The sequence below is a fragment of the Taudactylus pleione genome, unplaced genomic scaffold (genome assembly GCF_031769625.1).
Source record: "Taudactylus pleione unplaced genomic scaffold, aTauple2 ptg000848l, whole genome shotgun sequence".
Lineage (NCBI taxonomy): Eukaryota > Metazoa > Chordata > Amphibia > Anura > Myobatrachidae > Taudactylus > Taudactylus pleione.
Genome location: NW_028285250.1, coordinates 3,398,337 through 3,414,707, shown reverse-complemented (window position 1 = coordinate 3,414,707; position 16,371 = coordinate 3,398,337).

Here is a 16,371-nt window from a genome sequence, read left to right as displayed (position 1 = left end):
AATATCATCAGATATTGGTAGAGAACTCTCAATGTGTATATCTTCAGGTTAATCAGATAAAGAAATAGTAAGTCTATCATATATGAAAAAAATGAAAATCCATAAAAAAGAGAGGAGACAATAATAAACTTGTGTAACAGACTATGGGTCCACCGATTGCCGTATATAAATTGTTACAGGTACCACAGAAATTAAGATTACAGAATAAGTGTGAAAATATAGGTAAGATATACCCTTTGTATGGTGTCAAGGCAACAGCTGCTGCCTGTCATTATGTACCCAGTGAATGACACGTGAGCGTGTTGTCAGACTTACCCAAGGGTATAGAAAAGTGTATTGAGCATCTACTGTTAAGTCTGATGTGAAAAAGGAACCTGATGTGTAAATAGTGCAGGAACCTATTCAGATCTAGCCTTAATGAGAGTGCCCTTAGTAAAAAGTATATTGTAGTAAATATGTGACATAAGGTCAGGTAAAGGCCACAGTATGTGATCGTCACCAATGCTGCTGCTACTCACATGTCATATGGGCAGTGGTGAGTAGTGAGAAGCCTAGGATCGTATACTGTGGTAAGAAGAAAGTAAAATATTGGCAGCACTGTAGTCCATGTAAGATAAGTTATGCTCTGGTTGCCTCTGGGGTAGTGCAGGGCTAATCACTCACACATAACACAAATGGTCTATACGTGCGCCTGGAAATGAAAATAGTGTGGTACCTGATCGCTCTAGTGAGAATCGGCATGGGGTGAACAGAAGTCTGCCATCACCGGAGTCCTCAGCGTGTAGTGCTGTGAGATCCCGCCTGTACACAGCGGGAGTGCACCTGATCCGAGACGCGCGTTTCACGTGCTGCTTCCTCAGTCGGATGCCGGTTACCTCACACAGGTGATATTTAACCTATGCGTTAACCAATCAGAGGGCTAGGTACTGCTGTGCATATGTTAAACGCCCAGTGATAGGTCAAACTAAACTCACTCCTGATTGGCCCAATTACGAGAAACCAGGGAAAGAAGAAATTAAATAACACCACGTGATCACAACAATACCACGTGACTTACTAATCGGGAATTATGATGTTTATGGCTTAATAATGTTAAAAGACAAGAGCAAATGTGTAAAATGAGAATACAAAAACTTAATGGATCTCTGGACCCAAGATTATAAACAATGTTTATATAATTGTATACACTCGTTTTTTTATATGGTAAGTATAAATAAGTGCTGACAGTAGGAGAGTGACTGGGAGGAGGTGATCGCAGGATAATTGCAGAATTTATATATATAGAGAATCACTGTGTTATATGTTAAGCAAGTGATAGGAAGTAATGATGATCATGTGGATAAAGTGAAAAAAGTGAGAAAAAGGTGTATGTAGATATGATATTGGTGAATTAATATAAGGGGTAATGAGAATGATTATCCTGATTTAGGATGAATAGTGGAGACTATGTGCTTGTAATGAAATAAAATTGTGTATATATGAATAATGGAAGAAAAATAAACTAAAATAAAATAAAACAAAAAATTACAAAATAAAAAATATTTATAAATAGTGAAATAATGATGTGAGGTAGTGTCTGTATAGTATTCTAAACAATTGTGAATGAAAAAATTGTGAAAATAAAAGAATATATAGTAGAACATAAATTAATATAAAAAATAAGTCAGTGAAATAGAAATGTGAAAATTAATAATATTAAGAAATTATTTAGAAAAATTAAATAAGTAAAAGGTCCGAGTCAATATGAGGTTGATAAAATTAATTAACGTTTAACATTACAGTAGGCCATTTATACTAAAAGCTATGAGGAAAATCATTCTATGATCCTTTATTCTTCCTATAAAAAGGAAGAGAAGTTAATTATTTCATTTAGTCCATAAGGACTGACCGTATTGAGCCTGAATGTCCATTGGCTTTCTCGCTGTAGTAATACTCTCATAAGGTTGCCGCCTCTCACACCTAGTCTGACATGCTCAAGTCCAAATGCTTTAAGACTTTGCGTGGTTCCGTTATGATGTCTCAGGAAATGTCGGGCAACAGAAGTTAATTTCTTCATTTTCGTAAGGTCATGGTGGGCATTTCTAATGTTACCTACATGTTCCAAGATCCTTTGTTTAAATATGCGGGTGGTCATGCCTATGTATCTGAGGTTGCAGCTACACTCTAGACAATATACAACCCCCATGGCATCACAATTAATGAATTGTTTTAATTCAATGTTGTGGCCAAATTTGTCAGTAACATGATCTTTTTTAATAATGTACGGACAGGCCTTACACTTGCCACAGGGGAAAGTGCCTCTTAACTTGGGTTTTCTCCTAACATTGCCCACGTAGAGACTTTTCACTAGTCTGTCTTTTAGGTTATAGGATCTCCGCCAGCTAAAAGTGGGTTTATCCTGTAGGGATTTCCGTAAGTCGTGATCCATTAGAAGGATGTGCCAGTGTCGTGTGACAATCTTTTGGAGATCCTTCCATTCGTTACAGAAGTTTGTTATAAAGCGTATCTGATCTGAATCTTGTTCAAGTTTCTTACTATTGGAGAAGATCAGAGTGTGTCTGTCTGTTTTTAATGCCAGATGTTTGGCGGTCTTAATCATTTTTTTACTGTAACCTCTATTAAGTAGGCGTGTGGTAAGATCTTCAGATTTTGCCATAAAAGTCTCTACTGTGGAGCAATTCCTTCTGAGTCTAAGGAACTTTGTTCTATTAATAAAGAAGCTTCAGTGTTATAGACATCTAGATTAGTACAATTAACTCGTTGGTATACTTTTTAACCAGTTATGATGATATTTACTATCATAACCATTAAAACAATTAGAATCACTAGGTTTAACAAAGTTTTTGAGCATTATTTGATCATCTTCATCTTTAGGTCCAAAAAATTTACTGAGATGGTACTTATTTGAAATGTAAAAGTAATATTAAATTCATTACTATTTAAATAAGTAGAAAATTATCTAAAGAGTCACAATCACCTCCTCTAATCTATATAAGATACCAAGGACACCAAACTAGCTTCAAATTGGTGGCTACTCCAAACTGAGTGTGCCTCCCAAAATGCCATAAATAGATTTGCATAACTTGGGGCTAGCTTGGTGCCCATAGCAGTCCCTGCCAATTGTAAGTAAACAGAGGGCATGATTCAGACCCAGTTGCTAGGAGTGTACGCTCGCTCAATGCATATGCAAATATTTGAAAGTGATGCAGCAGGGAGCAATCGCTCGCCAAGGCATAAGCACAACCATCTTACCTGTATGAGCATTCACTTTGTGTATGCAGACTCCCCTTAGCGAATGCAGAGATGCCCACTGCCCCACGTCATCTCCTGGAAGATTGTGAAAACATTGGTACATCGACCACTATCAGATGTGAACAAAGTGCTTGTGGTAGTTTTTTATACCGCAAGCACTGTGAGGAAACAGTGTAAAAAAATGGCTGGTGACTTTTACTATGACGCTGCCTGTTAATTATGCACGCCTCTAAAATGGCATTGAAACACTCAGGCATACCTGGGTTCACACCTCCACTCCCCCGTTTTTACTGGGCTGCCCCTGTTACCAACCACAAATGGCTACTCCTGTCACTCACTCTGCTGGGCTGGCTTTGCTGTGCAAGCGAGGGATCTGTGAATGCACTGTGTAGTTTGCGCATGTGCACTGCGATGCATAGGTATGGGCAGATTAGCAACCATCGGCAATAGCGAGCGCACTGCGGATAGCGCCCGGGTCTGAATCAGGCCTAGAGTCCCCAAACCTGAAAAAATATATAGTATTGTATTCATGAAATCACCATTTAAAATACATGGTTTGTGATCCTCTGAAAGTTCTTCCTGATCTAGAAAACATTTAATAGCATTTAGACCCATGGTGTAATATATCATGGTGTACAGTGTAGTGACATATGCTGTCACGAGTCAACAAACTGGTTCCCACTTAATCTCTAATAGTTTATTAATAATATAAATAATGTCTATAAGATATGAAGGAGTTTTTTTGAACAATCTCAAATTCCATTCTTTGGATACATAATTTCTGAATGTGGACATCAAATAGGTACATAGTGTCTAATTATAAGACGGATTCAGCTGCGTCCATGTCTGCATCTTTTGCCAGTTGCACGCCTGCAACTTTATGCAAATGCCATTACAAAGACCCTCCTTGGAATATATCCATACATCCGATGTACAAGGACTGAGATGCCCACTATCAGCATCAATATACATGGAAATACTGATTCATGCATCTTTAGATGCATCATTAGCCTCACCATCAAACTTTAACCTGCCCTATAGCAGGTGTACATTTTTTGTGTAATAATGACCTCCTATGTGAATGACTCTGTTTCTCTGCAAGCAACTACTACACCTGCTACATGCCCATGAAACTCCCATAACACACTCATAAGAAGGACCAGCTCCATGCATCAGCTAAGCCTATTCTGAGTCACCACCTAAGAACACCCAAAACTATTTCATAATCTTTCTGAGACCACACATCTCCTGTGCACCTCAATAACAGCTCCAACTATGTGGGCATGTTATGAAACACCCCTGTATATGTATAAGACCCCCTAGAACCTCCTACTGAGATCTTCTGCCTATAACAACCACCTGCTGTTCCCATAGAGCTGAATGCACTCATAGGTACTTAGGTGACTGACAGGACTGAAGCAAAGGCAGTAGGGGCTAATCCATTACAAGGGTGATCACAGGATATTGGCTTGAGTAGATACAGATACTTTACAAGGTCAGGGTAATTGCAGAATCAGAACCAGTATCCACAGGGTTAATTGCAGGACAGTTAATCTGCATAGCAAACAGGTGTATTAACAGATAGCAACACTAATCCACACAACAATACTTGTAGCAGCAGCACAGAATCCAATCCAATATATATATATATCCAGGTATAGCCAAAAGAGGGCATTCACCGCAGTTCTTTTCAAAGCAAATAATCAAACATCTTTAATGTAAGAAATTCATATCACCATAGTAGAATATCTGTCAACGGTTCTACCCCATAAGTGTTACCTAAGTCTTATGCAGCAATGTATAAATCAGGTATCTGTCCTGTATCGTTTGTACTGTTAATTTCTGTTTTCTTGTGTTCTTATTTGTCTATGTACTGTGCAAGGTGCTGTGGAACCCTTGTGGCACCATATAAATAAAGGATAATAATAATAATAATAATAATAATAATAATAATAATAATAATAATAATAATAAGGCTCTTTTTCAAGACAAGTCACCAGATCCAACCATCCAGCATGCTGACCAGGATTATATATATGGCAATGCTGGGTGTGGGTGCTGAAGGACGGAAGCTGATGTGAAGGCTGCCTTGATGATGTGGAAGGCCTGGATAGCTGCTGGAGACCAATGGACAGTATCTGCGCCTTTCTTTGTCAACTGCACAATGGGATCTACAGTGGTTACAAGTGACCGGATAAATCTGCGGTAATAGTTGGCAAACCCAAGAAAGTGCTGAATGGCCTTCAGATTGGTGGGTCGGGTTCTCCCCAGCACTGCCTTGAGTTTACCGGAGTCCATGGAAAACCCACTGGGATTGATGACCTACCCCAGGAATGATACTTTGGTCTTTTCAAATTCACACTTCTCAAGTTTGGCATAGAGGTGGTTCTCCCAAAAAGTTTGCAGTACCTGGTGGGCATGAACACGGTGTGTCTCAAGAGAAGGTGAATAGATCATGATGTCATCTAGGTGGACAACCATGAAATGACCCAAGAACTCTTGGAGGACGTCCTTGATATAGTCTTGGAAGACTGCAAGAGCATTGACCGGAATGCGTGTTTAAATACCGTTCTCCATTCATTTCCATCTTTGATCTGGATGAGATTATAAGCACTGCGCAGATCCATCTTGGAGAAGATGGTGGCGTCCCAGAGCTGATCAAACAGGACCAAAATAAGTAGCAAAAGGGTAAGATATAGTCCTCCATGGCCTCAGACTCCAGAATGGAGAGAGTGTTTAACCTGCCTTTGTGAACCTTGCCTCTGGTAACTAGCTCAATGGCGCAGTCATATGGACGATGCGGAGGGAGAATATCCACTTGCTGCTTGGAAAAAACATCTAAATAGTCCTGGTAAAGTGGTGGTAATGGATAAGAATCTGATTGTAGTGCCTGTATGGAAAGGGTAAGGCAACACTTGGAACAGTTTGGACCCCACCGCAGAACCTCGCCGGTCTCCCAATTGATGAAAGGATTGCGAGTCTTTAGACAAGGTAGTTCAAGTATGATAGGAGCCAGAGTACAGTTTATAAGGTAGAAAGACAAGTGTTCAGTATGCAGGGCCCCGATGGCTAGTAGAGGAGGAGGTGTCTGCCTCTTCACCTGACCATTGAGCAAGGGTTGTCCATCTAGTTCACACATGTAAATTGGAGACTCCAGTACATTTGCAGGAATGCCAACAGACTGGGAGTAAGCAAGGTCCAAGAAATTTCCTGCAGCTCCACTGTCCAGGAAGGTCAAGGCCTTGACCTGCTTACCTCTGACTAATATACACACTGAAATGAGGACGGAATTTGCCACTGACATAGCTGACAGGCCTAAGTGGATCTGTCCCACATCACTTAGGCTCTGTTGTTTCCTGACTTCTGAGGACAGGACCGTGCTTGGTGCCCCTTGCCACCACAGTAGAGACACAGACCCAGGGTCCATCTATGTGTCTTCACCTTGGATGGCAAGTGGAAAGCCCCTATCTGCATGGACTCCAGACCTTCCTCAGGTGACATGATGGCAAAAATACAGGTAAGTGAGGATGGACCCTCCTTCTCCATCCTTCGTTCTCTGATGCATCAATCTACCCATATAGCCGACTGCATCAAGGCATCCAAGGAGCTCGGCAATAGATATTGCACCAGGAGATCCTTTATCTGTTCTGTTTGGCCTAAATGGAACTGACTGCATAATTCTGGGTCATTCCAACTGCAATCATTGGCCCAGTGCCAAAATTCTGTGCAGTATGCTTCAGTGGTACACCTTCCTTGCTGGAGAGAATGTAACTGAACCCCCAAGGCAGCAAAGAAGGCATCCACTGACTGATGGGCTGGATATTCTGCAGATAGACTGAATGCCCAGGTCTGAGGGTCACCTTGGAGCAATGAGATAACAATCCCTACTCTTTGGACCTCTGATCCAGAGGAGTGTGGTCTCATCTAAAAGTATAGCTTGCATGCCTCACGAAAATTAAATAACTGACTCAGATCTCCAGAGAATCAACCTGGGATATTCATCTTGGGTTCTTTACTTGTTAATGCTGCCAATGGAGCAGTGTGGAGACTCTGATCATGAGAGGCCAATTGGAGGGCCAAGTCCTGATATTTATGATTTAGCGTCTGAAGCTGATTGCTAGGACTTGGACAGGAATCATCTTCCAGTTGAATATTTAATTTTGGGCCAGTGATAATGTTAAGAAATACCCCTGTATATGTATAAGACCCCTAGAGCCTTCTACTGAGATCTTCTGCCTATAACAACCACCTGTTGGTCCCATAGAGTTGAATATACTCACTGGTACTTAGGCAGCCACCAGGACTTAAGCTCAGGCAGTAGGGGTTTATACAATACATGGGTGATCACTGGATATTGGCTGGAGTAGATAGATACTTTAGAAGATCAGGGTAATTGCAGAATCAGAACCAGCATCCACAAGGTTAATTGCAGGACAGTTAGTCTATATAGCAAACAGGTGAATTAGCAGACAGCCACAATAATCCACACAGCAAGACTTGTAGCAGCAGCACAGAATCCGAAATGGAGTATATATATATATATATATATATATATATATATATATAAGCATCCACATGGCTAATTGCAGGACAGTTAGTCTGAATAGCAAACAGGTGATCTAGCAGACAGCAACAATAAACCACACAGCAAGACTTGCAGGTGTAGCAGCACACAATCCAATGTAGCATATACAGATACACTTGTACAAGGCAGATATTTGTATTAGCAGAAACACTACAGCGGAGATGATATTCACCATGTCAGCATAGGTGTACAAGGCAGATATTGACTGTTTAGATTTGGTAATACTTACAGTTGGTAGAATCAATAAGTTCCTCAAGAATGTAGTAGACTGGGAACAAACATGGCTGGGCATATGCAGAGCAGGAGACCAGAACAACGATACACATGGAATGGACCAAGCAGCAACACAAAGTATAAGCTATCACCAGCAGGGAATGCTGGGAGTGAATGCAATATAACAGGAAGAGACCCCAATGCAACCATGCTCCTAACTGCAATACAGCTGAACTGTATACACACTGAGAGCTAGATTGCAGACTGGCTGCAGCTGAATGCTTCCACAGTACTGACAGCTTCCCTGCTGCCTAGCAACAGCCACGACTAAAAACTGCTAATGTTGTAAGAAATCATGGTAGCGGATGTAAACAGGGCATTGTGACTTAGAAGCATTAGCATTAGAATCAAATCTAATTAAAACTTGTCAAAATGATTCCTGATTGTATGATTCCTTCATAGAAAATATGTCAATTGTAAATATTGTCTGACGTAATTAGAATTTGCTCTTTGGTTTCTGAAAGAGGTCTTCTCCACAGCTCTGTTACTTAGTCATGAAGACATTGTTTCTTTGTACCATGAAGTAAATACATCTTCCATTGCAGTAAGAGTGGGACTATTGTAGTACATATTTTAAAACTCGTGTTTCTTTAATCTTTTTTATATTTTTTATTCTTATAAGAACATTAGTGTTTCAGTAAGAAAAATTCTTAGAGCCACTCTATCTACAGACACTTTTCAGAACGTCATACTAGCAGTGGCGTCCCTCCATGTGGTGTCACCCGGTGTGGGGATGGATGCAGTGCGCGTGGCAAAGCCACGCGACACCGAAAATGGTGAGTGGCCTTGCAGGCAGGGTGCATGGCCTCAAGGCCTGAACCCCCATGGTCCGGTGCTTATTACTGGGGGTGGGGGACGGAGGTGCACTGCCAGCTCCCTCACCGTGACATCTCGGCAGGTGACACCCAGGTGCAGCCCGCACCCCCCCTTGTGACACCAGTGCATACTAGTGATCTAAAATGGCTTACATGTTTTGGTAAATAAAAAAAATATATAGATTATGGCGTAGGTGACCACCTAGCTGCCCTACCCCATGGGGAGACATTTTAAATTAATTATTTAGACAACTTCATCCCATCAGGACTACACAATACTTTTCATTTTACTGGGATTTTTTTTAGGATAATTGTAATCTTATAAGAGTTTTTCAAAATGATCTTAATATTATTCTTGAATAATTTAATATATTATATGTCCTGTTAAAAGCAATTATTCACTTTGGTTTAAAATTTCTAGTCTTTGTACAGTCTCCCATCTTTTTGGGGGGAGTTATCCATGTTAGTCCTGGTTTATACTTAGAAGAGAGGCCACCTCAGAATAACAGAGTATATAAAATATTTTCCCTCTAGAATTTTGATTAAACACATTTAAAAAAAATCACAACAGGTGTTCAATCTATTTAATTAATTGCATTTAAATTACGAGAAGTCTCTCTCTTTATTCAGATGTAATTTCCAGTTACTTCACATTTGAAATAATTGATTTTTAATGGATTTAATATTTACAATATGTATTATGTTTTGCATTATGTCAATTAGTTACACTTGGCAGCTGATGCTAATTACCAATCTCTGTACCCCCCCAGACACGTGCACACACACACACTCTCAATATGTCAGAGTTCTGTTGTTGGTAGAGATCTATGTTTCTGTATCTTTTCACAATGCAGCAGAGACACTTTAAACTTGGTCAACATGGTTTCTGGTTAGAGAGATGGGGAACAGCCATGAAATGCTCCTCGTTGATGACAACACATCATAACTTAAGTTAAGTTATTCTTTATTAAATAATAGAATCACCATGGTAGGATAAACTACTACCAGATTAAATACAGTGTACACATCCAGTATTGTCTACTAAGGAGTGGCATGTTAGATTGACAGTTCTCATGTTGACATGCGTAAATGGTGATCAAGTCAACATTCCTCATGTCTGCATGGATGACATGTTGATAAGTTAGAATGTTGATCTATCAACAGCAGTCACTGACCTGCTCCTGTCAGGCTGCAGCAGCTCCAGTGCGGCATCTGGGTACCAGTAGTCATGTGACCATCACTTCCAGTGCAGAATTTTGATCCTCCATTGTGACAGTAAGTATTGTTCCTCTACCTATAGCCTTAATCCCTCCCCCTAACCCTTCCCTTAGTGCCTTACCCTAACCTCCCATACCCCGCAATCTAACTCGAAACCCCCCTGCAGCTTTACATTAAACCACCCAGCAGCACCTAACCCTAACCGTCAGCCATCTGAGAATGTTGACATTTCACATGGTGACATTTCAAATGTCGACATTCTGAAGATGTAAATATATTGCCTGTTGACACGTTGAATCATGTCGAAAATCTAGTGAGTACATTGCGGTGTCGAGATCATGAATGCCGACAAGGTTTTTGTTGACCATGTGACTGGATATGGGGCCTGATTCAAAGATAGACGGAATTGCAGAGCCACACACAAACAGTTGTGCAATTCTGTCCATCGCTAATGCAAGTGCAGCAGGAAGTGTCTGTAGGAAACAGACACCTCCTTGCTGCATCTGCGATCCCAGCGCTGCAACCGTGGTCATGATGATTGCTCCTTTGGCCAGGCTGCGACCGAGGTTAAGATGGTTGCCCCTTTACCCAGGCTGTGGTAGATGAAGCTTATCACAGCCTGGTCGGGTCCTGGCAGCTGCAAGGCTAGGAAATCTGCATCCACAGACGCAGACCCTAGCCTCGTCCTTCCTGGAAAACAGGGGAGACATGCCCCCATCTCCGGGAATGGTGGCCAGCCATGCCCCGCTCCTCTGCCCTTCGGGGTTCTGCAAGTTAGATCGCAGGACCCATTCTGCACATGCGCAGACCCTAAACCATTGGAGATGTATGTTAACCATCATTAGCGCACATCTCTGAATGAGGCCCATAGTCTATTAACCTCTTAACTTGCCCTTCGTGTATCTCCCCAAACTGCCCACTTGCATGTCACTGGAGTGCCACATGTAATACCATGGCCAGCACAAAAACATACTAGAGGTAATCCATCTCCTCTAGGACACACAGCATGCCCTGTCTAAGATACTGTTACCGTGGATAGGGGCTGTGCATCAGCTGAGACGGATCATATACTGTATTATATTCTCCCCCTGATGTGCGGAAAAAAGGGGCTTTTCCATTGTGAGACGTCAATGAACTTTCATTTGTTTTATTTACTACAGTACACAGGGCCTGATTCAGAGCCGGACGCTATTTGCGCTCGCTCGTTCAGAAAAAGGGGCCGGCTATTTAAATTGAGCACTCGCTCTTTGCGGTCTGTTGATGCCTCTATGTCTGAGCGAGCGAACGAAACATGCGCTCGCTATTTTGTAAAAACGCCCCCTGGCCGCTCGCATGCTACGTCATCTCCGCTATTTATTAGATTAATCGAGTACATCGAAAGGCATCGGAACTGCTCGCAGTGCTTGTGGTTGGATTTTCCTACCGCAATCATGCGAACAGTTCAGGCTAAGAAACAACCAAGTGACGTCGTCGATGACGCTGCTTTGTTAATTATGCACACCCTTAAAACGCCCGTTTTGACCGTTTGGCACGTCCGGTTCAGATCTCCACTCCCCGTTTTCAAGCACCTTCCCCTGTTACCACCCACAAACGCCTCATCCTGTCACTCAAATTAGCAGGCACTCGCTATTTTGCGAGCGCTCGATTTCTGACCGCAATGACTGGTTGGCGCATGCGCATTATGACCCATACGCATGCGCAGTTGTGCGAACATCGCTCGGAGCAAACGAGCGGCCGCTTACGAGCGGCTCTGAATCAGGCCCATAGTTTCATCACAAGACAGAACAAAACCAAGGGGTCTATGTACTAAGCAGTGATAAGAGACAGAGTGAAAAGTGATAAGTCAGTGATAAGGTGCCAGCCAATCAGCTCCCAACTGTCATTTTTCAAACACAGCCTGTGAGACGGCAGTTGGGAGCTGATTGGCTGGCACCTTATCACTGACTTATCACTTTTCACTCTGTCTCTTATCACTGCTTAGTACATAGATCCCTAAATCTTTAAATAATACCATCTATCAGTATCCAGATACAATGCAGAGCCACGTGTAGAACCTTGGGGAAGTACTCCTATGTCAGCTCTGTGCTCTACAAACTACTGTATGGCAATTACTAAGACATATATACAGGAATTAAAATAATTTACAGATACACGACAGATGTCAAGATCTAATATTATTTTTGTCTTATTTCAGCATTAGCACTTTTAATTTCTACACTATATTGTCTTAACATATTGGTCAAAGAAAGCTATTGCATTTTATTTTGCACATGCATTACATAAATGTGTTTTTAACTTTTAACTCTAAACACTGCATGATGATTGCTGATTTACACTACAATTTAAAAACACTTATCTAATGCTGATTGAATACCACTGATTTTCATGTATACAGTGTTTGATTTTTATAGGGTAATTATATTATTATTCTTCCTTTGTATCTACTTTCTTTATACCATTATTGCACAAGAAAGTTTTACTAGGCACAGAAGCCCCTGGAAGAGCCACAGATTACCTTTAGCTCTCTACAGTACTCCTCATACACCTGCACAATCATGTCCTCCTGGTTGTGATCAACCAGGAGCTCATCTGGATATACCTGTACACCAGTGATGTGCGGTGAGGTAAATGGCTAGGGAGGCACTGGTTAGTATCAGAGCCAGATTTACAGATATATATGACCCCGAGGGTTCATGTGGGCATTATTAGGTACAGCAGTATATAGTGCTGGAAATTGATCAGGGATGTGCGGAAAAGGTAGACAGGGGAGGCAGTGTAAGGGACACTACTACTGTGGGCATTGCATAAGTGGCATTACTACTGTGGGCATTGTGTAAGGGGCACTACTACTGTGGGCATTACGTAAAGGGCACTATGACTGTGGGAAGTTCAAAAGGGGCACTACTACTGTTGGCATTGCATAAGAGGCATTATTACTGTGGGCATTGTGTAATACTGTGGTCATTGCGTAAAGGGCACTACGACTGTGGGAAGTTCAAAAGGGGCACAACTACTGTGGGCTTTGCGCAAGGGGCACTAATACTGTGGGTATTGTGTAAGGGACACTACTACCTTCGGGATCTGATGAATACAGACCTTGTTTTTTGATTAATTAACAAGTTTTGTTTGAAACACTGTTGTATCATCTCTCTCCCTAATAATATTGTATTAGTGTGTCTGACATGGGAATCTATGCATTAGGAAAGCTCTGTTTTATTTTCCATATGAATATCATATTGCTTTTATTCTGGTGCATTTATCTCAGTATTATATCATGCTCATTTAACATATTATTTTTGGACTATATTATCTTTTGAACATTTAATTATTATTTATTGTTCACCAAATGGATATATGAACTTGTATGCTAGTACATGCACTTGCGGAGTTCAGGATACAGAACCAGCTGAGATCACCATATTAAGTATAGCAGGGCACTGGTAATTTCCCAATGCTTTTATTCAGCTATTGTATGTCAACCACAGGAGTTTTTCCAACCACAAGCAGCTACTGTATTATCGCTGACACAATATGTGTCAATTCAAATAATGATATATTGTAACAAAATTTCACAAATGTTGTCAGAAAAGTTACTGTGTACTGTCTCTCGCAGTTTTTTTGTAGAATGGAAGAGTATATAGGGGGTCATTCAGACCCACTCGCGAGCGGCAGTACGCTCGCAAGTGGGTCGATGTTCCCCACTGCGCATGCACATGACGGAGTGAGCTCCGTCGTGCGCATGCGCGAGACCCGACGAGCGAAGGACTTTCCTTCGCTCGGAGTGTCTCATCAAAGGGGGCGTGCTGTCGATGGTGACTGACAGCACGCCCCCTTTGGAGGGCGTGCCGGTGGCGTGCCTGCCAGACGGAGGCGTTCCCATGGGAACGCCTACCGTCTGAAGTCGGCCCCACTGACATCACTAGTGATGTCAGTGGGAGTGATTTTGGCTCTGATAGAGCCAAAATCACTCCTGGCCTTGCGGTTGAAAAACCCAACCGCAGGCTTTTACTCGCAGTTCCGATGGTCGCGATGGTCAAGACCATCGCGACCATCATTTTGCACGCTCGTATATGCTGTGGGTGGTGACCCACAGCTATACGAGCGTCCAGGAGGACGCTCCATATTAATGGAGGTGGGCCCTGATTCAGAGCGAGCGCTCTGGTCAGAGCCTCCGGCTCTGAATCAGGGCCATAGTTACTGTATGTTCTGTATCATACAGTAAATTCATCTGTCTTTATTGTGGTGTCATATATGATACTTTCAAGTACAGATGTGTCCTCATAGTTTGTGGTTTCAGTTGCGTCAAACATCCCATCACGGGGCACCAAAATGTGCTTCTTATTTGCTCAAATAAAACAAAGTGGGAGCTACAAAATCACATTGTTAGATAACACTGATCAGTTTGATGTGCTACATCTGTACATCTGTGTGTGAGTGAGTCTGAATCTGCATACAAAGTGCAAAACTGCAGCGGCCGCGGCTTGTTCTCATGCCGACTTCCATTGTCTGCAACTTTGCATGTGTATAAAACAAATACCTATGAGGTTAAAGTCGCAGCTCAGTGTCTGTAGCATTCTTTGGTGTTTTGCTGGATCTGCGATGTAAATAAGGCACAAAATCTAAAGAAAAAGACGCTAAGCTACACCCAGTCAGAGGCGTAGAGAGCCCTGCCAGGCCCAGGTGAAGAGGGGGTGTGGCCTAATCGTGGGAGGCGTGGCCATGCCCCCTTGAGCACAAAAAACCCCTACACATTTGCACTGCGCGCTGGGGACAGGGGCGCTGTGAGCCCCTCAGCCTGGCGCAAAGCCAGAGGGATCGCTCCCCCCACCGGCATAGGAGACTGCTGTGGCTGCTGCTCAGCAACCACGAGCAGTCTCCCACTGGAGCTCAGCACATGCTGTGGGCTGGGCTGCTGTGAGGGAGGAAGAAGGGAGGGGGGGCGATGCTGGACCCAGGCCCCCAGGCCCCCAACAGCCACCCCAGGGAGCCCAGGCCCAGGAATATAGTACCCACTCCCCCCCTCTCAGCGCCCCTGAGCCCAGTCACACCAGGCGTCTCGTGTCGCATGGCGTATTGAGGCTAGGTGTTTGAGGACACATCTGTGCTGTTTAGTACATGCAATGCTATTGTCACCTCTACCTTACACTACACAATAATATTTGCTGAGTAATGTATGAGCAGGGACACACTTATAACTATCATTCACGTAATACATCGGGAAGCTCCTCACAGAAATCTCCCCTGATAGAGAATTATTGGATACCTGTATACAGTGGCATCACTAGGGTGGTGGGGGGTGGGAGTAGAACAGCACTGGGTGACAGCATTTGAGAGTTTGACACCAAAATCTAGGAGCAGGCACCATAATGTCACAGTGCAGCACCCGACTCGGGATCCCTGAGGAGGAACCGATATTGCAGTAATAAGGATTTCCCTCTCCACTGCTCCTGCAGCCACACTCATTCCAGAATGCTAGCTGTGATAATATCATGCATCACACAGCATTCTAGGAGGAGTCCGAGGAGAGAGAGGACCCAGGTGTGATAACATCATGCATCGCACAGCATTCTAGGAGGAGTCCGGGGAGAGAGAGGACCCAGGTGTGATAATATCATGCATCACACAGCATTCTAGGAGGAGTCCAGGGAGAGAGAGGACACATGTGTGATAATATCATGCATCGCACAGCATTCTAGGAGGAGTCCGGGAAGAGAGAGGACCCAGGTTTGATAATCTCATGCATCACACAGCACTCTAGGAGGAGTCCGGGGAGAGAGAGGACCCAGGTGTGATAATATCATGCATCACACAGCATTCTAGGAGTCTTGGGAGAGAGAGGACCCAGGTGTGATAATATCATGTATTGCACAGCATTCTAGGAGGAGTCCGAGGAGAGAGAGGACCCATATGCTTTGGCATCCTCCGGTGTGCCTCAACCTCTATGTTCTGACTCATTGAGAGTAATCAGGTCAACACCAGGTCACACTTGTTTTTGCCATCAAAGCCCCCCAATAATACATCTTGGAGCATCTACTGTAACACCTGAACACCCTGGATTCAATATAACAGTTGTACACTGCAATCTAGTAGGGGTGAGTGAAACATTTGTTTATTCTACACCTGCAATTGTTCCTATTTGATGTTTGCAAATACACCAAAGGCACACCCCCTTTTCACAAGGCATTGCCCCTTTTCAGATACGTGCTTTTGGCCTCCTACAAGGTCCTG